The sequence below is a fragment of the Panthera pardus genome, unplaced genomic scaffold (assembly GCF_024362965.1).
Source record: "Panthera pardus isolate Hobbes unplaced genomic scaffold, ASM2436296v1 HiC_scaffold_12, whole genome shotgun sequence".
Lineage (NCBI taxonomy): Eukaryota > Metazoa > Chordata > Mammalia > Carnivora > Felidae > Panthera > Panthera pardus.
In genome coordinates, this window is record NW_026526677.1 from 51,633,551 (window position 1) to 51,660,133 (window position 26,583).

At 38.2% G+C, this 26,583-nt stretch overlaps 1 protein-coding gene across 3 annotated transcripts in view; it reads left to right on the forward strand.

Moving 5' to 3' along the window:
* Positions 1-14,917: 14,917 nt before the first annotated feature.
* Positions 14,918-26,583, forward strand: part of LOC109271084 (interferon-induced very large GTPase 1-like) — a 56,255-nt gene continuing 44,589 nt past the window's right edge. The window contains exon 1 of one of the 3 annotated variants that reach the window (XM_053900020.1): positions 14,918-15,045. The gene's annotated coding sequence lies outside the window, so the exon portion shown is untranslated. Of the gene's footprint in view, positions 15,046-20,108; positions 20,128-26,583 lie in introns of those variants that run through there. The other 2 variants (XM_019456158.2, XM_053900021.1) reach the window with 2 other exon arrangements.

Sequence of the window (26,583 nt, forward strand, 5' to 3'; positions counted from 1 at the left end):
CGGCTGTTATATGTAAGTGATGAACCTCTGAATTCTACTCCTGAAACCAATATTGCACTGTATGTTGACTAAATAAAATTTAAATAAAATTAAAAAAAATTTTAAAGTCATTCTAACTGCTTATGCTCTTTTAAGTAACTTTATTGTTGGATGACGAGATGACCTGAAGGAAATTATTGTGGATCTCCTTTCTCAGATTCCCAAATGGGGCTGAATGATGGTGAAAGTGGAAGTGTTGACCAGGTGCCAACAAGATAAATGGTGCCTTTGGCAAAGGGCTATGACTTCCATCCGGTAGCAACCACTGGAATTCTGGACTAGAAAACTACCCATGTGTTTAAGGTATTTCCCCACTTGAAAGGCCTGTTGGCCTATTATTAGGTTTTAAAAGAAACCTCTTAAATTATGAAAGAACATAAAATATTTTGAGATCTGAAATACCCATTTTGTCCTAGGTTATAACATATCATCATTCTAAGAGGGAAGGAAATGCATGAAGGAGTTCTGTCATTAAACGGTAATACTACATTCAAGAACATATAACAGTGGGGACCACTGGGAATACCAATTGCACACATAAAGAGGTGGCTTTCATGACGTTGGTCCCTGCATTATATCCCCTGAGGACTTCCTAACCCCCCCAAAATAGGCCACAGTCGATAATGTTTTCAGACAACGTCAACAAGAAGTATAGTTTACGTACGGCAACTCAATGTTGGAGGGCCAAACATTCAACTTCTAAAGTAGATGCACTTAAGTTTGTTGATGATTGTATTATAACTTAGGATGAAAGAGGAAAATACACTCAATGGGCAGAATTAATAATAATTTCCCCATGGCATCAGAGGAACTAATAATAATGATGGGGTATGGATTTTTATCAATGCTTGGGCTTAGCCAAGAACTGGCAGTGTAGTCCAGAAAATGGGCTTCAAGTGACTGAAGGATAAAAGCAGCACTATGTTATAGAAAATTGTATGCATTTTGAGGGCAAAATCAAAGTTGGGTATCTCAATGTTCACTAAAAACTCTCTCTTCCCTGATATTATGTACCCTCTGATATTATATTTATGAGAAGGGCACATTGTCTCTGTGGTATTTTTACCAACAACACATAACCACAATATAAACATGAAAGGAATCCAAATTGAGGGAAATTATATAAAATACTTGGCCATTATTCTTTGAAACTGTTAATTAAGGCCATGATAAATAAAGGCCAGACTGAGAAACTATCACAGACCCAAAGAAAATAGGATGTGACAACTAGATGCAGTGTTATCCTGGAACAGAAAAAGATAATAGTGGAAAAACTGGTGAAATTCAAATCAACTCTGGAGTTCAATTAATAGTAATGTACTAATGTCAATTTCTTAGTTTGATAAATGTTTCATAGTTATGGAAGATGTTAACATTAGGGAAAAGTGGCTAGAAGGTAGGCAGAAACTAAACACACACACACACACACACACACACACATATATGTGTGTGTGTGTGTGTATGTATATATATATATATATATATATATATATATATATATATATATATAAAACTCACTCTACTATCTTCACAAATTTCCTTTAAAACTAAAATGATATGGGGCGCCTGGGTGGCGCAGTCGGTTAAGCGTCCGACTTCAGCCCGGGTCACGATCTCGCGGTCCGTGGGTTCGAGCCCCGCGTCGGGCTCTGGGCTGATGGCTCAGAGCCTGGAGCCTGCTTCCGATTCTGTGTCTCCCTCTCTCTCTGCCCCTCCCCTGTTCATGCTCTGTCTCTCTCTGTCTCAAAAATAAATAAACGTTAAAAAAAAATTAAAAAAAAAATAAACAACTAAAATGATATTCTGGAGGTTGGCTGGGAAGATGGTGAAGTACGAGGACCTCAGCTCACTTCATCCATGGATACAACTAGAGACCACTCACGTCCACATACATAACCCAGAAAATGATCTGAACACTACAGGAAATAACTGCACATCTAAAGGTAGAGAAGCCACATCAAAGAAGGTAGTAAGGGCAAAGATGTGGCCTGGGAGCAAATGGATCATGGTCATCCACAGTGGAGAGGGAACTGGTGGCACAGAGAAGGGCAGGAAACAGACTTTTACACCAAGGAACCCATAAAAAATCCCCATAATATTTGCCTTTGAAAGCAAATTTCATGAGTTCTTAAAACCAGTGGGACTTAAAACTTGGAGTTTTTATCAATTGGTGGGCTTGGCTCTAGGAGAGCCAGGAGGGTATTAGCAGAGTCCCTCCCCTTAAAGGGACAGAATGGCAAACAGACTGTGCAGATACAGCATAAAACCAACAGTTTGGTTTGTTTGCTTTTTTAAATATAATTTATTGTCAGATTGGCTAATATACAGTGTGTACAGTGTGCTCTTGGGCTTGGGGGTAGAAGAACCAGCAGTTTGAAAACACCAGGGGCAGATGGGAAGAAGAGTAATTTGCTCATTTCAGAGTATGGCCCAGAGACACAAGGATCACAGGGAGACCCTTCCAGGAACAAAGGACTGGCAGGCACCATTTCCCTCCCAACCCCCAGCATAAACAACAGCCACAGCGGACACTCATCGCCTAACTTGCTTACACCAACGCACCCTCCCCACCCCGGAACGCCGCTGTGCTTTGGGTGGTTCTGCCTTTCTTACACATACTCACCTTAATCCCAGCACTGTGGGCCCTGTCCCCACAAGAAGATTGGCACAAACCCTACCAACACCACATCACCCGACCCAAATGTTGGGTGGGCAGTTCCAGTGGTGGCAGGGAAGGTCTCATTTCCCAAGCAGACCACCACACACCTTGTTAAAACATGCCCCACCCCTCCCTGGTGGGGACCAAACACTACCCAAAAGAGGCAAACAGAGCCTCTGCAGACAATCAGAGTAAAGGAAAAAGAGGCCAAGACTCAACAGTAGTACTCTTCCTAGAGTGCCAGCCTTCCTAGAGTGCCAGGGGAACAAGAGACCCTGCAGTTCAGGGCACTACAAGACCTCTTCTTCATAAGGCTACTATCATTAAGAACAAGAGAAGTAGGGGTGCCTGGGTGGCTCAGTCAGCTAAGCGTCCGCCTTCAGCTCAGGACATGATCTCACAGTCCATGGGTTCAAGCCCCACTTCAGGCTCTGTGCTGACAGCCCCTCCCCTGTTCATGCTCTCTCTCTGTCTCAAAAATAATTAAAAACGTTAAAAACAATAATAACAAGAGAAGTAACTGACTTTCCTAACACACAGAAACAGACACAGAGTGTTACAAAAATAAGGAGACACAAAATATGTCGTAAATGAAACAACACAACCACACCAAAACAAGACACCTAAGTGAAATGGATATACGTTAATATGTCTGAGAGAGAATTAAAAGTAATGATCATTAAAGATACTCATTGGACTTGAGAAATGGGTGGAGGACATCAGTGAGACCCTTAACACAGAGATAAAAAAAAGAACGAATCAGAGATTATGAACACAATAAATGAAATTAAAAATACCTTTGATGCAATAAATAGCAGAAAATATGAAGAAAGGGAATGAATTAATGACTTGGAAGACAGAGTAATGGAAAGTAACCAGGCTGAACAAAGGAGATGAAAGAAAAGTAAGCAAATTCAGAATGGTCTTAAGGAACTCAGTGACTCCATCAAGTATAATAACATTCGGATTATAGGGATATCAGAAGAGGGAGAAAAGGGGGCCGAAAAGTTGTTTGAGGAAATAATAGCTGAAAACTTCCTGAATCTGTGGAAGGAAACAAATATTCAGATGTAGGAGGTAGAGATCCCCCTCCCAAATTCAACCCAAGGAGGTCCACACCAAGACACAGAGTAATTAAAATGGCAGAAAGTAGTGGTAAAAAATTTTTAAAGCAGCAAGAGAAAAGAAAGGAAACCCCGTAAGACTATCAGTGGATTTTTCAGCACAAACTTGATGACCAGAAGGGAGTGGCATGTTATTTTCAAAGTGCTGAATGGAAAAAATCTGCAGTCAAGAATATTTTATCCAACAAGGCTATCATACAAAATAGAAAGACAGATAAAGATTTTCTCAGACAAACAAAATCTAAAAGAGTTCTTGACCACAAAACCAAAAAATGATAAGTGAAATAGGGCAGTCAGAGAAAGACAAATACCATATGATCTCACTCATATGTAGAATTTAAGCAACAAAACAAAGAAAGACAGAGAGAGAGAGAAATCAAGAAACAGACCTTAACTGTAAGGAAAAAACTGATGGTTACCAGAGGAAGGGTAATTGGAAGATGGCTGAAATAAGTTATAAAGATTAAAGAGTACACTTATCATGATAAAAATAAAATAAACACTAAAATTATATTCTTCATTATTGTAGTTTTACAGTGAGTCTTGAATTCAAATAATTGAATTTCTCTAATTTTATTTTCCTTTTTCAAATCATTTTGCCTATTCTAAGTCCTTTGCATTTCCATACAAATTTTAAAATCTGCTTGTCAATTTCTTAAAAAAAAAAAAAAAAACTTTTAGGATTTCTCCCATTATCGAAAAGTACACTTGACGGGAAGACAGTGGAGTAGGAGGATCCTAAACTCATTTCCTCCCACAGATAAAACTAGATAACACCCACATCAGTGTGAATGAGCCAGAACACAATCCAAACACTGGTAGGCCAGACTTGCCACATTTAAATGTACAGAATAATCCACATTGAAGAGGGTAGGAAGGGCAAAGACACAGTACAGAGCTAAATCAGACTGTCCACAAGATGGAGGGACACCACAGCCACGGAGAAAGGAAAAAAACCAAACCCTCACTCCAAGCACTCGGGCACAGGCAAACTGGATGAGGAGGATGAACCCACATAACATCTAGCTTTGAAAACCAGAGAGGCATAATTTTATAAATTCCTACAATGAGTTGGACTTAACACCTGAAACTCATTTCTCTCTCTCTCTTTTTTCCCCAAATTTTTATTTAAATTCCACCTAGTTAACAAACAGTGCAATATTAGTTTCAAGTGTAAAAATTAGTGATTCATCACTTACATACAACACCCAGTGCTTTTCCAAAGTGCACTTAATACTCATAACTGGTTTAACCCATCATCCCACCCAACTCCCCTCCAGTAACCATCTGTTTGTTCTCTATAGTTAAGACTCTGTTTCCTGGTTTGCTTCCCTTTTTTTCCACGTTCATCTCTTTTGTTTCTTAAAGACAACATATCATTGAAATCACAGGGTTTTTGTCTTTCTCTGACTGACCTAGTTTCCTTAGCATAATACTCTCTAGCTCCATCCACATTGTTTCAAATGGCAAGATTTCACTCTTTTTCATGGCTGAGTAATGTTCCATGATATATATTCAATTTTGGATGTTGAGTTTATATATATACACACACTCCATCTTCGTTATCCACTCATTAGTCAATGGACATTTGGGCTCTTTCCATATTTGGCTATTGTTGATAATGTAGCTATAAACATCGGGTTGTGTGTATCCCTTTGAATCAGTATTTTTTTTATCCTTTGGGTAAATACCTAGTAGTGCAATTGCTAGGATGTAGGGTAATTCTATTTTTAATATTTTGAGGAACCTCAATACTGTTCTCCAGAGTAGCTGCACCAGTTTGCCTTCCCACCAACATTACAAAAAAGTTCCCCTTTCACCACATCCTCGCCAACACCTGTTGTTTCTTGTGTTGTTGATTTTAGCCACTGTGACAGACATGAGGTGATATTGTAATCTGGATTTGTAATTCCCTGATGATGAGTGATGTTGAGCACCTTTCCATGTGTCTGTTGGTCATCTGTGTGCCTTCTTTGGAAAAATGTCAATTCATGTCTTCTGCCCATTTTTTAATTGGATTATTCAATATTGGGTGTGAATTTGATAAACTCTATAGATTTTGGATATTAATCCTTTATCAGATATGTCATTTGTAAATATCTTCTCCCATTCTGTAGGTTGAGTGTTTTCTTCACTGTGCAGAAGAGGCTTTTTACTTTATGTAGTCCCAACAGTTTATTTGATATTTTGTTCCCTTTGTCTCAGGAGAAACATCTAGAAAGAACTTGCTACTGATGACGTCAAAAAGATTACTGTCTATGTTCTCTTCTAGAACTTTTATTGTTTCAGGTCTCACATTTAGGTCTTCAATCAATTTGAAATTGATTTTTGCGTATGGTGTAAGAAAGCGGTCTAGTTCTTTCTTTTGCATGTTGCTGTCCAGTTTTCCCAATACCATTTGTTGAAGAGACTATCCTTTTCCCATTGCATATTCTTTCCTGCTTAATCAAAGATTACTTGACCATATAGTTGTGGGTTCATTTCTGGGGTTTCTATTCCGTTCTGTTGATTTATGTGTCTATTTTGTGCCAGTACCACACTATTTTGATTACTACAGATTTGTAATATAACTTAAAGTCTATAATTGTGATGCTCCCAGTTTTGCTTTTATTTTTCAAGGTTTCTTTGGCTATTTTCAGTACCATACCAATTTTAGGATTGTTTGTTCTACCTCTGTGAAAAATGCTGGTGGTATTTTGATAAGGATTGCATTAAATGTGTAGATTGCTTTGGGTAGTATAGACATTTTAACAACATTTCTTCTTTCAGTACATGAGCATAAAATATCTTTCCATTTCTTTGTGTCCACTTAAATTTCTTTCATCAGTATTTTATAGTTTTCAGAGTACAGGCCTTTCACCTCTTTGGTTAGGTTTATTCCTAACTACCTTATGGATTTTAGTGCCACTGTAAAATGGGATTGATTCCTTGATTTCTCTTTCTGCTTCATCATTATTGGTGTATAGAAATGCAACAGATTTATGTACACTGACTTTGTATCCTGTGACTTTACTAAATTCGTGTATCAGTTCTAGCAATTTTTTGGTGGAGTCTCTGGGGTTTTCTACATAGAGTGTCATGTCATCGCAAATAGTGAAAGTTTGACTTCTACCTTGCTTGTTTGGATGTCTTTCACTTCTTTATGTTTCCTTATTGCTGTGATTAGAATGTCTAGTACTATGTTGAATAAAAGTGGTAAGAGTGGACACCCTTGTCTTGTTCCTGATGGCAGAGGAAAATTCTCAGTTTTTGTCAATTAAGGATGATATTCACTGTGGGTTTTTCTCATATGGCCTTTATTATGTTGAGGTATGCTCCCCCTAAACCTACTTTATTGAGGGTTTTTATCATGAATGGATGTTCCACTTTGTCAAATGCTTTTTTAGCATCTACTGAAATTACATGGTTCTTATCCTTTCTCTTATTAATTCTTTTATTGATTGATTTGAGAATATTAAACCACCCTGACAACCCAGGAATAAATCCCAGTTGATCATGGTGAATGGTTTTTTTAAACATATTTTTGGATTTGGTTTGCTAGTATTTTATTGAGAATGCATCTGTGTTCATCAGGAGTATTAACCTGTAGTTCTCTCTTTTAGTGAGGTCTTTATCTGGTTTTGGTATCAGGGTAATGCTGGCCTCATAGAATGAATCTGGAAATTTTCCCTCATTTTCTATTTTTTGGAATAGTTTCAGAAGAATAGGTATTACCTCTTTCTTAAGCGTTTGGTAGAATTCCCCTGTAAAGCCATCTGTTTCTGGAGTCTTGTTTGTTGAGAGATATTTGGTTTGGTTACTGTTTCAGTTTCTTTCCTATTATCAGTCTGCTCAAGTCTTCTTCTTCCTGTTTCAGTTTTGGTAGTTTATCTGTTCTTAGGAATTTATCCATGTCTTCTAGTTTTTCATAATATGCTCTTATAATTATTTGTTATTTCTGTGGTGTTGATTGTTATTTCTCCTCTCTCATTTGTGATTTGTTTATTTGAGTCCTTTGTCTTTTCTTTTTGATAAGACTGGCTAGACATTTGTCAATTTTATTAATTTTTTTAAATTTTCTCAAAGAACCATCTCCTGGTTTCATTAATTTGTTCTATTGTTTGTTTAGTTTCTATATCATTTATTTCTCTCTAATCTTTATTATTTCTTTCCTTCTGCTGGAAAGAATTCCTTCCTTTCTTTTTCTAGCTCCATTAAGTGTAAGGTTATGCTGTTTATTTGGGATTTTACTTGCATCTTGAGATAGGACTGTATTGTTATGTACTTCCTTCTCAGACCGCTTTTGCTGCTTCCCAAAAGTTTTGGCCTGTTGTGTTTTCATTTTCATTTCTTTCCATGTAATTTTTCATATCTTATTCAATTTCGTGGTTGACCCATTCATTGTTTAGTAGCATGTTGTTTCACCCCCATGTATGTGTGATCTTTCCAGATTTTTTCTTATAGCTGACTTCTAGCTTCATAGTGCTGTAGTCAGAAAACATGCATGGTATGACTTTAAAATTTTGTATTTGTTGAGGCCTGTTTTATGACCCAATATGTGATATATTCTGGAGAATGTCCTATACTCACTTGAAAAAATTGTGTATTCTGCTGTTTTGGGATGGGATGTTCTGAATATACCTGTTAAGTCCATCTGGTCCAGTGTGGCATTCAAAGCCATTATTTCCTTATTGATTTTTTGTTTAGATGATATGTCCAATGATATAAGTGAGATGTTAAAGTCCCTTACCATTATGGCATTATTATGGATTAGTTCCTTTATGTTTATTATTATTTTATATATTTGGGTGCTTCCATGTTGGAGGCATAAATACAATTGTTTAATATAATTAATATAATATAATATAATATAATATAATATAATATAATATAATATAATATAATACAATTATTATATCTTCTTGTTGGATTGTCCCCTTAATTATAATATAGTGTCTTTCTCTGTCTCTTATAATGGGTTTTGTTTTAAAGTTTAGTTTGTCCAGTATAAGTATTGCTGCTCCAGCTTTCTTTCGACATCCATTTGCAAGTTAAATGTTTCTGCATCCCCCTCACCTTCAGTCTGCAGGTGACTTTAGGTATAAATGGGTTTTTTCTAGACAGCATATAAATGGTTCTTGCTTTTTTTTATCCATTGTGACACTCTATGTCTTTTTATCAGAGCATTTAGTCCAATTACATTCAGAGTAATTACTGATATATATATATATATATATATATATATATATATATATACACATATATATATATTTCCATTTTATTACCTTCTTTGGTGGTGGTGTCTGGAGATTTTCTCTGAACCTTACAGTCTTTCATGTTTTGCTGAGTTTCTTTAGTGATATATTTGGATTTCTTTCTCTATTCCTTGTAAGTATATTATTGTTTTTTGACACATAGTTACCATTAGATCTATATAAAATCTCCTCTGCAAATTAACAGTCTATATTAAGTTGATGGTCATTGAAGTTTGAGTCCATTCTTTTCTCCTCTCCCTCTCCATGGCCCTACGTTTTAGGTACACATTATAGGTACACGTTTTAGGTACACATATTATATTTAGGTACCCCTTTTTGTGTGTGAGTTCCTCGACTCATTTTTACAGAAAGATTCATTTTTACTGCTTTTGTGTTTCCTGCCTTTCCATTGTCCCTTTTGGTCTCTCTTTTCGACTCAAAGAGTCTCCTCTAATATTTCTTACAGAGCTGATTTGTGGTCACAACTCCTTTAGTTTTTGTTTCATTCTGAATGATAGTGTTCCTGGATGCGATATTCTGGCTGCAGAATTTTCTGATTCAGCACTTTGAATATATCATACCACTGCCTTCTGGTTTGCCACATTTCTGTTGAGAAATCTCCAGCTAGCTTTATTGGCCTTCCCTTCTAAGTCAATGACTTCTTTTGTGTTGCTGCCTTTAAGATACATTTTTGTACTCTTTTTTGAAAACTTAATTATAATATGTCTTGGTGTTGCTCTGCGTTTGTTGATTTTGATGGGAGTCTCTGTGCCTCCTGAATCTGGATGTCTGTTTCCTTCCCCAGATTAGGGAAGTTTTCAGATATTATTTTTTCAAATAAATTTTCTGCCCTTTTTCCTCTCTCTTCTTCTGCTGGGATTCCTATAACACTAATGTTATTACATTTCATGCAGTCACTGAGTTCCGTAGGTCTATTCTCACTTTGCATAATTCTTCTTTCTCTCTTTTTTTCACCTCCCTTGCTTTCTATTGCTTTGTGTTCTAGGTCATTAATTCATTTCTCTGTTTCTTCCAGCCTGCTGTTGATTGCATCAAACATGCTTCCAATCTTGTTTATTGCACTCTTCATCTCCGATTATTTCTTTTTCAATTCTTTATCTCTGTGGTAAGGGCCTCACTGATGTCTTCCATTCTTTTTTCAGGTCCAGTGAGTATCCTTATGATCACTGCTTTAAATTCTCCATCAGGTACGTTACTTATATCCGTTTAGCTTAGATCTCTGGCCATGGCCTTATCTTTTTCTTTCATTTGGAATAGATTCCTGTGTCTTCTCATATGCCTAAGTATCTGGCTGCTTCTGTTATTAGAAAAGCCAGTTGTGTCTTTTGCTCCTGAAAGTAGTGGCCTTATGAAGAAGAGATCATGGAATGCCTAGGGCCTGGCAGTTCAGGGACTGTCTTCAGTATGTGCTCCATGCACTGTGCTTTTTTCTGGCTGCTCTATCCTTCAGGCCAGTCCTCTGCAGAGGTTCTCCTATCCTGCTGTTGGCAGTGTTTCGTCCCTAGTCTGAAAGTGGTGAATTTTAACTAGGTGTGCTGCTTATAAAATGAGACCTGTCACCACCTCTTCTAGAACTGGGGCCTTGCAGAACTCTCTGGTCAGGAAATGGACTGTGGGCAGGGGCCTGTGCTGGTCTTCTGGGGAGGCACCCACACACACACACTGGGACTGAGGCAAGCATGACTAGGTAGTGGGGTTCTACCAGAGCACGTGCGGGTGGGACTTGGTATATGCAAGTTAGGCAGCCATTGTCCTCCTACTGTGTGCTCCTTCCTGCAGGTGGCTCTGTGTTTATGCTGAGGGGAAGGAGAGGAGAATGGTGCAGGCCAGCTCCTTTTTTCTCAGAGAAGTGTCTCCATAAACACTGCCTCTCAGGGACAAACTCCAAGAAGAGCAAATATTCTCCTCACTGTGTGTCCAGGTGCTATTCATGACACTGTTTCCATGCTATCCACTGATGGGTTGTTTGCCTGCCTTCTCTCCAGAAGCAGGGCAGTGCCCTCCAGGCTCTATCCCAGCCAAACCCTCTGACCCTTAAAACTCCAGGCTTTAAGTCTTGCTGGTTGCAAGAACTCAGGAAATTTGGCATCTTCTGCTTTCCAAGTCAATGGCTATGGGGAAATGTTCCTCTTGTGCCTTCCACTCCACCCCGCCACCCCCAACACACACCATGTTCTCCTCTCTCTCACCCTCAGCTGTACCTAAGGCTCCCTCACCTCCAAGCTGCCATAATTTATTTCTGCCCTAAACCTCATCTCCACACTTCTTACCTTCTTTGATGGGGTCTCTTCTCTCCCTTCAGTTATGGAGTTTGTTCCATCAGTCTTCATACTATTTCTGGGGTATTTAGGATGCTTTGACAGTCATCTAGTTATATTCATGGGACAAGGTGAACCTAGGGTCCTCCTACTCCTCCCCCATCTTCCCATCAATGAACATTTTATATGTCTTCATTTATTCTTCAATTTCTTTGGAATTTTTTTTATAATAGAAGAGAGAGTTCATAAATAGACTAACACTTACATAGTTTTTTTTATAATTACTCACTGAACTAATATGGAAAAGATGTCTTCGAGAAATCGTGCCAGAACAACTAGATATTTGTACAGTGGGGGAAATGAACCTTCATCCTTGCTTCCCACCATTAACAAATGTTAACAGAAAATGGGTCACAGAAGTCAATATAAGAGCTAAAACAATTAATTTTGGGGAAGGAAACAAGAAAGAAAATCTTCATAACATTGGGTTAGGCTAGGCAAGACTTCCTTAAATAGGATACACAAAACACAGTACAAGAAAAATTGATAAAACGGCATTCATAGAGGTTAAAATAGTTTTACCCTCTGAATGACATAGTTAACAAAAGAAAATATCAGAGGCACATGGGTAGCTCAGTCAGTTAGTATCCAACTCTTGATATCAGTTCAGGTCGTGATCTCACAGTGGTGAAATCAAGCCCCACATCAGGTTTTGTGCTGAGCGTACAGTCAAATTAGGATTCTCTCTCTCCCTCTCCCTGCCCTCCCCCACTCTTGCTTTCTCTCTCTCTCTCTCTCAAAATAAATATATAAACATTTAAAAAAATATCAAGCCACAGAATGGGAGAAAACTTTGCAAGACATATTGGACAAAAGACTTGTATCCAGAATATATAAAGAACATTTAAGAGTCAAAAAGAAAAAAAAAGACAAAACTGGGAGAATATTTGAACAGACATTTCACAAAAGAAGATATACAAATGATCAGTAAGTACATAAAAATGTTCACAATAATTCATTACTAGTGAAATGCAAATTAAAACCATAATGAGATAGCACTGCACACCCACTCAAATGACTAACAATACTAGTGTAGACAAAAATATGGCCAACTGGAATTCACAAACACTGCCGGTAAGAATGCAAATGTAAAATGATACAGTCACCTTAGAAAATGTAGTTAACCAGGGGCACCTGGGTGGCTCACTCATTAAGGGTCTGACTTTAGCTGGGGTCTTGATCTCACAGTTTGTGAGTTCGAGCCCCGCTTCGGGCTCTATGATGACAGCTAGGAGCCTGGAGCCTGCTTCAGATTCTGTGTCTCCCTCTATCTCTGTCCCTCCACTATTTTTGCTCTGTCTCTCTCTCTCTCTCTCTCTCAAATATAAATAAACATTAAAAAATTGTTTAAAAAAAAAAGAAAATGTAGCTAACTGAAACCAAATTTGTTTTCCAATTCTCCATCCCTGAAAGACTCCAGACTCATTTTTGCAGCATAACTATATACTCAAAAACAAATGCCTATCTCATAAAATAGTTTGGAGAAGGGGGAAAAGAGAGAGCAATCGATTTCCTTTATAAGGGTATTTCATCGAGCCACCAAATTGGACAAGGACCCTGCAAGGAAAGAAAAGTATAACCCAAACTTATTCATGAAGATGCAAAAATTCTTTATGATAATGTTTGCAAATCACATCCAACTATGCCTAAAATGGAATAGACACAGCTCTTGTTCACAAGCAGCTCACAATCCAGGAGGGAGCAAAAATACAATGAGTTAAGTGACACTGAAGATATGAAATGTGACAGTTGGTCAACTGGTCAAATAGAGAACGCAACTGGTTGTTCATCCAAGAACTCTTTACAGGGAGGTAGCCTTTCAACTAGCTTTGGAAGAACAAGTTAGGCAAAGTTAGAAGCTCTTTTCTCAGTGTAAGACTTGGGGTGACATTCCTCATCTCTTGTGATTAGCATCTTTTAACTTCATTATTTACTTGCATATCTGTTTCCTACCCCTGCCCCATAAAACACAGTTTGTACGGGCAATGGTCAATTTATTCACATATTTCTGTAATATTAGCATAAGGCCTCACACTTAGTAGATGTTCAGTAAAGATTTACTGAAGTCTTAGGAAAAAGAATTATTAATCTTCTTATTCCCTATCTGCGTATGGAAGAGTCTTTTGAAGAGAAAGTAAGAAGGAAGAAGCCAGAAGACCTTGGAGCAAGGAAGATTAGAATACATCAGTTATCTCCCCATTGTAGGCCTGAAAATCCAGAGACAAACAAGATGCTGAGATGGAATGAATGTCCAGACAGTGGTAAGAAAAAAATACAGAGGGAATTACTTTAAGGGAAGCGAAAGTTTGTTTCCACAAGCCTGACCTCCATTCATGCCTCTAAAGAGAGCATGGCTAAAGTATTCCTTTGTCCTTTCTCTCTCTTCTAGATGACTAGATTGAGAGGCTGGAGGAAAGACATAGTGGGGGGATGTAGAAGAAATGTCCTGAGGAAAGACAATCTTGTCACTGAACTCTAAGACTTAAGTGACTCCCATTTCTTAACTCCACCCCAAACTCATCATCATCCAATCTCCTAGTAAGTTTCACAGAAAAAAATCCAAAGGTAGTTATTTCAGGCAGAGGTTAACCATGCCCCATCTTGCCCATGGGACTATACATAAACCAAACATATAAAACAAACATAAAAGGAAAATCCTAGGACCTGTAACGCAAATGCAAGTGAGGTGATGTTGATTTATTTATGGTACAAATGTCAGGAAAATATCATAGATTATAGTGTAGCAAATTGTTCAGATATCTGAACCTAGATTGTGTGGTTTGCTGAGCAGCAGAATTACTGTTTTTCCTCTATCAGGAAGTTGTTTCAGGGAGTTGATGGGTCAAAGGTTGCTGAGTGCCATAGATAAACTTTACACTGTTTCTTGGGTACAATTTATACCTGGTGAATTCCTCACCTGACCACCAGTCATCCTTACCACATTGAACACATTTCCTATAAGAAACCTAAGGGGAATGTCAAGCAGCCTAATAAACTCAAATATATCTCTTATCTCTGCAATTCTCTTAGTCATCCTTTGAATGATTTATAAATCCTATGAGTAACCTGTTGGGATGAGCACTGGGTGTTGTATGGAAACCAATTTGACAATAAATTATATTTCATATAAAAATAAATAAATGAATAAATAAATAAATAAATAAATAAATAAATAAACAATAAATCCTGTGAGTAGAGCTGACTGTGAGCTTCATTTTTGCCAGTTCTCATAGATGTACTCCTTAAGACATGATTTCTAAAGTTTCAGATATGAAAGCCTGTGCTCTTTCTACTATGCTGCACTAACTCTAGGCTGGAAAGGAAAAAGGACATTGGAATAAAGCACTATAATGAGGAGTACAACTCCTTTTTTGGGTGGTTGATATTTGACTGCTAACAACTTTTTAAACTCCTCTTTCATTCTTCCCCTTGTATCCACATCTGGGTTAACTAATGAGAAAGCCCGGATGTTCCCATATTTAGCATCAGCACAAATGCAAACCACACACACCCTTCCCAAAGTACATGAAGTTTTACCCAGCCCCACCCCTCACCACAATAAAAACCCAGTCCACTTCCTTTCCTTGCTCTTCAGACATTTCAGAGGTCCTCGAAAGTTCTTCCCTATTCTCCACAGAGACCTCAATTATGTAAGTAATGAACGTTTTCATTCAATGTGTGTGTGTGTGTGTGTGTGTGTGTGTGTGTGTGTGAGAGAGAGAGAGAGAGAGAGAGAGAGAGAGAGAGAGAGACAGAGACAGAGAGAGAGAGGGAGGGAGGGAGGGAGGGAGGGAGGGAGAAGGAGAGGGAGGGAGGAAAGGAGAGAGGGAGAAACATGTTATCAGTCATAACATCCAAACCAGATTTTGGAGGGGAAGTCCATCTGTGTGTGCTGATAGCCATACCAAGCATCCTAGGAAAATCTATTTATTCTAGCCTCTAGGACTCATAGAAGCATCCTTACCTCTTTCCAAACTTCCTTCTTTGTCATTTGGGGGGAAAAGATCACAGAATCTTAATTGTGCCGATTTATTCCACAAACATTCACAGACTTCACATTACAGGAGAGTAGTTAACAGCACAGGTGGGGGTCTAGGATTTCCTAAGCTGAATCCTGGCTATGTGGTCCGGACAAGTCATTTAACTTCTCTGTGTCTGATCTTTTCTTCCATTTCCAAAATAACACTATCTAGGAGTGGTGTTCAAAATGGTAAATGGAAAGGCAGAAGCACTGAACATTCTGGGTGGAGTCTGGCTCTCTATAGCACCCAGAATTAGCCTTTTAGGTGCTGTTGGATTGTGGGGAAGGGTATGCAGTCTGGATGACCAGGACAGCAAAGACACCCTTGAAGCAGCAGCTGTTTACCACTCAGTATGAAAGTATTTCAACATTTTCATAACCAGCGAGCTGAATGTGCACCAGTTTAGTTGATGATAATAACAACAATAACAGCAGCAGCAGCACTTACTTCAAAGGATTGTTGTAGAAATTACAATTAAGAACATTAATCCCAATGCTTAGTATCCCACAGTTAGCAAGGAATTAAAAATATATGAACTATTATTACTATATTACTGGGCTCTCCTCTAGGTATAACACAGCACACACAGACAGAAATAAACCTCTGTAAGGGAGAATATGATTTAAAAAAATATGATTTAGCTAGTTTTGTCAATGATTGACAACAAAGTCATATTTCTCATAATCAAGTAAGGTCTGCCATAACCAGCTATTCTTATTTAATAACAGATCAAATATCCATGAAAGTTTTCATAGATATCCAAATTCTTTGACATTCTTCACATCAAAAAGTAGGGTCTCTGTCCTCTCCTCCTGAAACTGAGCAGGCTTTGTGATTACCTCAACCACAGAGCACTGCAGAAGTGACACTATACAGTCCATTGCTAGGTCATAAAAATGCCATGTATTTTCCACCTTGTTTGCTAGGAACACTATCTTATGGGGTCTTTAGCCACCATAAAAGAAGCCCAACTACAATAAAGTTACCATCTAGGAGACAACATGAAGAGATCACACAGAGAAAGGGGGCAAAAAGAAATAGGACAAAGTCTATATTACACAACTATTTATATAAATTAATAATATATACTCATGTAAAAAAAGGACTATACATTTTACCAGTATACTTACATGGCCACACACATTACCATACATATCAAACCCATTAAAGTGGGTGTCTATGAAGGAAATGAGAATAAAAGTGGAGATGGAAATAAAAGGGAATAAACAAATAAGAGGATGTGGTAAAACTGAAATCTCCATTACATGGCTGGTAAAAATGTAAAACAGTGCAATGGCTGTGAAAAACAGGAAGCTCTTCAAAAAGTTAAACACAGAATTGCCATATGACCCAGCCTTTCCACTTCTAGATTTCAATTCCAAGAGACGTTCACACAAAAACTTGTAAACAAATTGATCATGGCAGCATTATTCACAATAGCCAAAAAGCAAAAATAACCCAAATGTCCATCAACTGATGAATGGATAAACAAATGTGGTAGACCCGTACAATAGAATGTCATTCAGCCATAAAACAGAATGAAGTACTGATGCATGCTACAACATGGATGAACCCTGGAAAAAACATGCTAAATGAAAGAAGGTAAACACAAAAGGCCACATATTGTATGATTCTACTTATATGAAATGTTCAGAATGGGCAAATTCATGGAGATAGAAAGTACATTAGTGATCTCTACTTTAGTGAGGAGGGGAAATGAGGAGGTACTGTTGAATGGAGATGAAGTTTCTTTGGGGTGATAAAAATGTTCTGGATTTAGATAGATGATTGACAGATAGAGATGAAAGAAAGAAAGAAAGAAAGAAAGAAAGAAAGAAAGAAAGAAAGAAAGAAAGAAAAGCAAGAAAGGAAGGAAGAAAGAAAAAATTGTCTCCTATTCATTGGATTGTCTCTTCACTCTTCTGGTAGTGTCCTTTGATGTACAACATTGTGAACATAGTAAAAACTTTTGAATTATACACTTTAAAATGGATAAAAAATGGTGAATGTTATGTTATGTGAATTTATCTCAATACATTTATTAGGATTTATCAGTACATATACTAAAATTGTAATAATACAGAGATTAGCGTGGCCTCTGGGCAAATTCATGAAGTGTCTTACATTTTTCTGTTTCTGGTCAAGAGCCATATTCACTAGTTGGCCCAATATTGTAAAATCATATGAGTCCTCCTCTCCAACTAGAAATATGAGTCATCCACAGCTTCTGCCCTGGTTGCATACATTTGTCTAATCTCAAGCAACAAAATCATTGTTTAACTAAAAAAAAAATTCAACACAGATTCATAATAAAGTTAGCACACTGACAATACAATGAAAGTTGTTTAATCGGGAACATCTCCCACAAATATATAGGAAATATCATATTTAATGGTGAAATGTTAAAAATATTCTCTTTAAAGTCAAGAACATTAAAATATACCCTGTATCCAAGTTCTTGTTCCACATTTAATTACAGCTCCAGTGATCACAGTAAGATAACAATTACAACATGAAGGATTAAAAGATAAGAAATAAAATGTCTAGGGGCACCTGGGTGGCTCAGTCAGTTAAGCATCTGACTCTGGCTCAGGTCATGATCTCACAGTTCGTGGGTTCGAGCCCCATGTCAGGCTCTGTGCTGATAGCTCAGAGCCTAGAACCTGCTTCAGATTCTGTGTTTCCCTTTCTCTCTGCCCCTCCCACACTCATTCATTTTCTCTCTCTCTCTCTCTCTCAAAAATAAATAAACATTAAAAAAATAAAGTTTTTAAAAGAAATAAAATGTCTATTATCAGCGGACAGTATGACTACCTGCCTAAAGAATTCCATAACATCTATAACCACATTGTTATGATTAACAGAAGGGTCAACAAGTTTGTTAGGAGAAAATCCTGATGAAAAAGTATAAACCTAGCCTAAGAAATTGGTGTTAACAGAATGACATGGAAGACACTTGTCACAAATACTCCATAATTAAATTCACAGGGTTTTCAGAGAATCCATAAATCATTTTGAAGATTCCAGCCAGTCTGCTCAAGGTCAGGCTGTCTAGATTTACCTCTTTGCTCGCTAAAAGTTAATTTGCTTATCAATGAAAAAAAGAGCAAGACTTAAGTGATCCCAGACTTTTACAAATCTGTTTTTGCAGTTTGTTCACTGACAACAGTCTACTCGTTGTATCTATCACATATGAGTACATTAGCATGTGAATATATAACTAAATATCACCTATATTATTCTTTCATGTCTGTATAGAAGCTAAATTTACAAAATTGTATGCCTGCAAGAAACCATACAGAATGTAGTTTTTATTTTTATTTATTTTTATATGAAATTTATTGTCAAACTGTTTTCCATACAACACCCAGGGCTCATCCCAACAGGTGCCCTCCTCAATGCTCATCACCCACTTTCCCCTCCCCCCTAACCCCCATCAACCTTCAGTTTGTTCTCAGTATTTAAGGATTTCTTATGGTTTGCCTCCTTCCCTCTCTATAACTTTTTTTTCCCTCTTCCCCTCCCCCCCGGTCTTCTGTTGAGTTTCTCTGGATCCACATATGAGTGAAAACATATGGTATCTGTCTTTCTCTGTGTGACTTAGCTTACTTAGCATAACACTCTCCAGTTCCATCCACGTTGCTACAAATGGCCAGATTTCAAGAACATAGTTTTTTAAAAAAGAGAAGCAAACCAAGAAACAGACTCTTAACTATAGAGAACAAACTGATATACTGGAGGGGAGGTGGGTGGGGGGATGAGTTAAATAGGGGATGGGGATTAAGGAGGGCACTTGTGGTGGTGGGCACTGGGTGTTGTATGTAAATAATGAATCACTAAATTCTACACCTGAAACTAATATTACACTATATGTTAACTAATTGGAATTTACATAAAAATTTGCAGAAAAAAATAAATATATATGTAGAAGCATTAAAAAAGGAATGTAATTTTAAAACCATGTCATTAACACTAACAATAGAATAATAAAGAATCTAAGAGTAAATCTACTGCAAGTGTATAAGAACTTCACCAAAGAAAGTTATGGAACTTTATTGAAGCACATAAAGAAACACCTAAATAATAGAGAAACAAACCATATTTGTAAAGACAAGTCTCAATAATGATGGCATTTGCCCCCCCCAAAAAATTCTCAAACTCAATGTAATTATAGACAAAAGCTTAACAAGGTTAAAAGTTTACCTTAAAATAATATGAAAATCTATCTAAAAAGTCAAAAGTAACCAACACTACTAGAAGAAAAAAAAATAAAGGGGAGGTACTTGCACTCTTCATATCTGATTGATTCTTTTTTAACTCTTTTATCTCTGTGGTAAGGTTTCACTGATGTCTTCCATTCTTTTCTCAAGTCCAGTGAGATTACTGCTTCAAATTCTCCATCAGATATGTTACTTATATTTGTTTCACTTAGATCTCTGGCTGTGACCTTATCTTGTTCTTTCATTTGTGATAAAACCCTTTGTTGTTTTTGTGTTTTATCTAAGCTAGTTATTTCTCCTGCTCCTGAAAGTAATGGCTTTATGAAGAAGAGGTCATGCAGTGCCCAGGACCCAGTGCTTTAGGGAGTGTCTCCCGTGTGTGCTGCATGCTCTGTGCTGTTGTGTTTCTCTGCTCTATCCTTCAGGCCAGTCCTCTGCAGAGGCTCTCCTTGTCTGCTGTGGGCAATGTTTCACCTCTGGTCTGAACGTGGTGAGTTTTAACTAGGTGTCTGGTCTGCTTATGAAATGAGACCTGTCACCACCTCTTCTGGAACTGAAGCCCTGCAAAACTCTGAGAGATGTAGTGTGCACAGGGGTTTGTGCTGCTCTTCTAGTGGAAGGGCTCATCATGCTGCCATTGAGGCAAGCATGAATGAGAAGGGCAGTTCTACTGGAGCACAGAGGATGGGGCTTGGTGGATAGAGTTAGGCAGCCAGTGTCCATGCTCTGTGTACTGCTTCCTGTAGGTGGCTCTGTATTTATGCTGATGGACAGGGGAGGGAAATGATGCCAGGCAGCTCCTTTTTTCTTAGAGAAATGTCTCCATGAAAGCTGTCTTTCAGGAAAATACTTCAAGTAGAGTAAATAATCTCCCCACTGTGTGCTCCAGGTGCTGTTCACCTCGCTCCTTCCACTCTATCTGTCCCTGGGTTGTTTGCCTGCCTTCTGTCCAGGAGCAGCACAGTGCCCTTCACACTCTACCCCAGCCAAGCCCCCTGACTTTTAAAACTCCAGGCTTTAAGCCTTACTTGTTGCAAGAACTCACAAAATCCAGCCCCTCTCACTTTCCAAGCCAATGGCCATGGGGAAATATTCTCCTTGTGCATTCCCCACTGTGTGCTCCTCTCTCTCTCTCCCCCCACCCCCCCGGCCTTCTCTGTAACCATGTCTCCCTCCACTCTGCAACAGCCAGGGCCCATTTCTCCCCTAAACCACATCTCCATACTTCCTACTTTCTTCAGTGTGGTCTTTTCTCTTCCTTTCATTGAGGAGTTTATTCTGTCAGTCTTCGTGTCAATTTCTGGGGTATTTAGGATAACTTGATAGTCATCTAGTTGTGTTCATGGGCAAGGCAAGCCTAGAGTCCTTCTATTCTGCCATCTTGTTTCCCCTATCTGGTACTTTCTTATACTTTTTATCTCCTTGTTGAAGTTCTCACTGTGTTCATCCATTTTTCTCCTCAGTCTGATGAGCATATGTATGACCATTACTTTTAACTTTTTACCAGGTAAATTATGTATCTGTCTCATTAAAGTTTTTTCCGGAGGTTTTACCTTATTCCTTCATTTGGAACTTATTCATTTATTTCTTCATTTTTCTTGATTCTCTATGTTGGTTTCTATATAGTAGATGAATCAACTATCTCTCCCAGTTTTGAAGGAATGGCCTCAGGTTAGAGGTGAGCCTTGTTGTTCAACCCTTCCTCAGGCCTTTGTTGTCTCTCAAACCTTTGTGCTTGTCCAAGTAATCTATTATATTTTTAATAGTTTCCAGTAGTTGAAGACGTGCCAAGACCTGTCACTGTTCCTAAAGGGATGATCTAAACACCTAAATTCAGGATTTTTAGAAGCCAAACCTTCATACAGCAGATTTTAAAAGAATGCAAATATATACAGTTCTGTAGAATCACAAATATAGGCCCCACTTGCCAGATAATCTAGTGGTGTCCCCAGGGTGCCAGTCTGAACAATTGGGGCTCCAGATGAGTATGTAACATTTTTTCTTGGAAATACCAGCAAGCTGGAGCAAGGCAGAGGGAAAGCCCCAATATGGCATCCACAACCTATATTCCTTGAGAGAAGCTCCACAGTTCACTAAATGTGTGCCAAACCTGAAGCCTGCCCCTCAGGCCAAACTTAAGGACAAGTAAGAAGCCTCCTTCACAGAAATACTGGGGAGTGGGTGGAGTACGCCTCAGGCTGCTATCTGAATACAGTCCCGGGGTGGTAGCCTATCAAGAATCACCTTTCTGATTGCCACAGTCCCATGGAACTCCTGGCCACCAGAGCAAGGTAATCAAGGGGCCCTGTGGAGCATGGCAGGAGAGCACAACAATAGCTCCTGACCTCCATGTTTTTTGGAAAGGATTACAGCCAGCTCTTAGGTGCATGTTTCATTAGAAGTCTGATCCTCAGGCTACAGCCATGATGATTAGCTAACAGGCCTCCTTCACAGAAAGACTGAGCTCCTAGGTCTGTGGCCTCTTGCTGTGCCCTAGGGGTAACAGGGGTTTAAAAACCCTTTCTCCTTTGATTATAGTCCTTTGGGACCAACAAGCATAAGCTCCACTGGCTTCCAGAGCCAGGTGATGTAAAGCTGTCCTCTGGCAACAGCCACAAAAATCAGGGTGCTGGCTAGGGGTATGAGCTCCCTTCTGGGTGACATTGACTACCACAATCCCATGAGACCAGGGCCTGAAGCTCCCCTTGACTCCAGACACAGGTAGTCAAGAGGCATCCCCTGAGAAAAACTGCCACAAAGATTGGGGGACCAGAAATATATAAAATCCCCCTTTCCAGGAGATACTGGTGCTCTGGAACACAGTAAAGAGAGAGTGCAAAGATGGTGCCCACCAGTCTCCATCCCCTGAATGTGTTCCAGCAGGTTCCCAAGTATGTGAGTTAAATTAGATGCCCACCCCTTAAGCCAATGCTTTAATATGAGCAGGTGAGTCTCCTTCACTTTAAGCCTGGACATGGTCAGCTATTTCTGAGCAGGACCCTAGGGCAGGTAACTCTGAGTGTGTGGGCCTTTTATTAGTTGTGCCCCAGAGCACTACAACTTTGTGGGTCTCAGCTCACAAGTCTAATTGGTTTTCAAAGTTAGATGTATTTGGGGGTTCATTTCTCAAGGGCAGGTCTAAAAGTTGAGGTGCCTGTGATGGGTTCAACCACTTCACTCTTCAAGGGAAGCTCTGGTTTTGAGGTTTTTCTTTTCCCATTTCTGGTTTGTCACAACAGGGGTAGAGATTATGGCAAAACTGTGTCCCAGCCTTTCCTCCCCACTTCAGTGTGGTTTTCTTCTTTTTGCCCATTGTGTAGTCATCACTCAGCCAACCTTGGTTTTTTTAAGAGGAAATTATTCCATATGTAGCTATAAAATTCAGTGTGTCCATGGAAGGAGGTAAGTTCAGGCTCTTCCTATGCTGTCATCTTGAACTGGAGATGAGTGTATAAGCTCTTTTCTGGGAGATACCAGTGAATTGGAACAAGGCAGAGGGAGAGTGCCAAGATGGTGTCCACAGCCTACATTCCACAAAAGCAGCTCCACAGTCCACTAGATATATGACAAACCTAAAGGGTGACCCTCAGCCTTGCTCAAGACAAACAGACTGGTATCCTTCACAGAAAGAATGAGAGTTGACATGAGGTTGAGAAATGAAACCCAGTCCTTTCTCAGTATTGGGGGTTGACCTACGTAACAGGAGCCAGCTGTATGGTGGAATGAATTTGCTTGTAAATCTGATTTTGAGGTCATGGGATTTCTTCACCCTCTTCACTAGTTTATACAACATTTACTGAGATCTTACCATATACAGAAAATGTGCTCATACCATGAAAGAATCTGAAGTGGATCAAACACACTCTGTCATCCATCTATATACTCATAGCATAGCAATAGAGAAGACATAAGCACTGAAACAAGACTCAGCAGAAGAGTGCAAAAAAAAATCCGCTAAGAACTGTAACATGGTAGCACTCATATAGAAATTCTCACAGATTCAAATTAAACACAAGGGAACACCGCACCTAGAGACATTTCCCTTGATGCCCCTTGTTCTCATAGAGTTGATCTTAAAACCAATTATGTGCTGGGGAGAAAATAACTCCTATTTGAATGTTTCTTCAGGCCAAGAAACTTATAATATAACCTATATCAATCTATTGTCATTAATGTAATGTGAGGTAGTACTACCAGAACAACTTCTTTCCATTACTCAGCTCCTTCTCACTGCTTAGGTCACCCTCCTCTCACCCAAGATTTTAGTAAATGTAGCTAGTTACTGTTGGTTCTTGGACCCAAATTTGTCTGTAACTGATATCAAAACTCTTGCTTATTAGAAAACAAAACACTTTCCATGGGATTTACATTTGAGGGAAAACTGTCAGCAATAACGTTACTAAAAAGTTCTAATATAAAAGATAGAGAACAGTGAAATTCTCTCCTTCTCACCATAAACACACAATATGTGTTTAACAGTTTAAGCTCGCTTTAGTGTTGAATCATCCAAATGAGCCAACACAATGTTAGGAATGTTGTTAATTTTCAACTCAACAACTGTAGAAAAACAACTTTAGCAAAAAAAAAAAGTCTTTTACAGGAAATAAAAACTAAATCTAACATAAAGGTCTTTCACAGAAAATAAAAGTAACAAGTTTTATTACAACTGCTTCTCTCTCTGTCCTTGAGTGACTTGTGAACTGGAACAGTAAAGCAGTTAAAGCACTTTTCCTGAGGAAGAAACTCTAAAGTGCCCATATCTTTTCTCCCTAATTCTTTACCTATCCTGTTTCTGCTATGTTTATTATCATGCGTTTACCGCCCCCCACCATTGGTACACACACACATACACATCAACTTTAGTCTTCTATTTACAGTAATTTTAAATTCTTTTAATGTTTATTTATTTTTGAGAGAGACAGAGTCTGAATGGGAGAGGGGCAAAGAGAAAGGGAGACAAAAATCTGAAGCAGGCTCCAGGTTCCCAGCTGTCATCAAAGATCCTGACACAGGGCTCAAACTCACAAACCGCAAGATCATGACCCTAGCCAAAGTCAGATACTTAACCAACTGAGCCACCCAGGTGCCCGTATTTGCAGTAATTTTTAAACCCAGGATATCTCTCTCTCTCTCTCTCTCTCTCTCTCTCTCTCTCTCTCTCTCTCTTTCTCTCTCTCTCTCTCTCTCTCTCTCTCTCACACACACACACACACACACACACACACACACACCAGGCATCACAATATAAACAAAAAAATAAACAGGATTCCTTTTAATCAGCTGGATTTTTTATTTTACAAACTTGATATGTTACATTTTGTAAATTTAAGGTGTACAGTGTATTACCTGATTCATTTATATATTGTAATATGATTGCCATTCAATATGATGTATAAATACATTTATACATCATTGTATCACAATATTATTATCTATATTCATTATACTATGCATTAGATCTCTATGGCTTATTTATCAGTCATTACAAGTTTGTATTCTTAAATAGCATCAGTTTTATTCCCCCATGCCAGCTATCACCAGATAACCATTTTACTCTGTTTTTTTGGTAGGTTTGACTTTTTTTGATTCAACATATAAGCGATATCATAAATACTAGTCTTTCTCTGACTTATCTCACTTAGCATAATGTGCTCAAGGTCCATTCATGTTGTTGCAAATGGCAGGATAACCTCCTTTCTTGTGACTTAATAATATTCCATTACAAATATACACCACAGCTTTTGTATCCATCATTCATTGATGGATATTTGGGTTGTTTGCATATCTTGACCAGTGGGAATAATGTTGCGATAAACACGAGTGTGCCTATATCTCATCAAGATCTTGTTTTCATTTCCTTTGGGTACATACCCAAAAGTGGAATTGCTGGATCGTATAGGTCTATTTTCAATTTTTTGAAAAACCTCCATATTATTTTCCACAATAGTAAGACTAATTCCCAGCAGTAGTATATAGGGATTCCCTTTTAACCCTACCCCTGCTAGCAATTGTCATGCCTTCTTGAAGATAGCCATTCCAATAAATGTGAAGTGATATTTCACTATGGCTTTTATTTGCATCTCACTCATGATCAGTGATGGTGATGCTGAACATCTTTTTATGTGTCCATTTGCCATTTTGATGTTCTCTTTGAAAAAATATATATTTAGTTCTTCTGCCCATTTTTTATCTGGATTGTTTGTTCTTTTGTTGTGTTAGTTCTTTACACATTTTGGATATTAACCCCTTATCCAACATATGGTTTGCAAAATTTCTCTCATTCTGCATGCTGCGATTTCATTTTGTTAATTGTTTCTTTCATTGCGTAGAATTTTTGCTATTGTTGGTGCTTTGGCCTCATTCCCACAAAAACCATTCCCAAGACCAATTTCAATGAGTTTCTTCTCTATACTTTCTTCTAGGGGTTTTAAGGTATCAGAGCTTATGTTTAAGTAATCCATCTCAAGTTAATTTTTGTCAGTGGTGTGAGATAGGAGACCAATTCCATCATTCTACATGCGTTTCTCCAGTTTTCTCAGGAGCATTTGTTGAAGAAACTATCCTTCCCACCATTGAATGTTCTTGGCTCCATTGCCAAATATTATTTGAGTATATATGCCATGATATAATTCTAGGATCTCTATTCTGTTCCTTTGGTCTATTTATTTTTACACTAGAGCTACATTGTTTTTTATTGCTATGACTTTGTAGTATAGTTAAAATCACGAAGTGTGATACCTCCAGATTTGTTCTTTTTTTCTTCAGGATTTCTTGAGCTATTCAGGGTCTTTTGTGGCTCCACCACAAATTTTAGGATTATTTCCTCTTATTCTGTAAAGAATACCTTTGGCATTTTGATAAGGATTACATTAAATCTGTAGATAGCTTTGAATAGATTGGCCATTTTAACCATATTTATTCTTAGGATTCATGAGCATGAGATGTC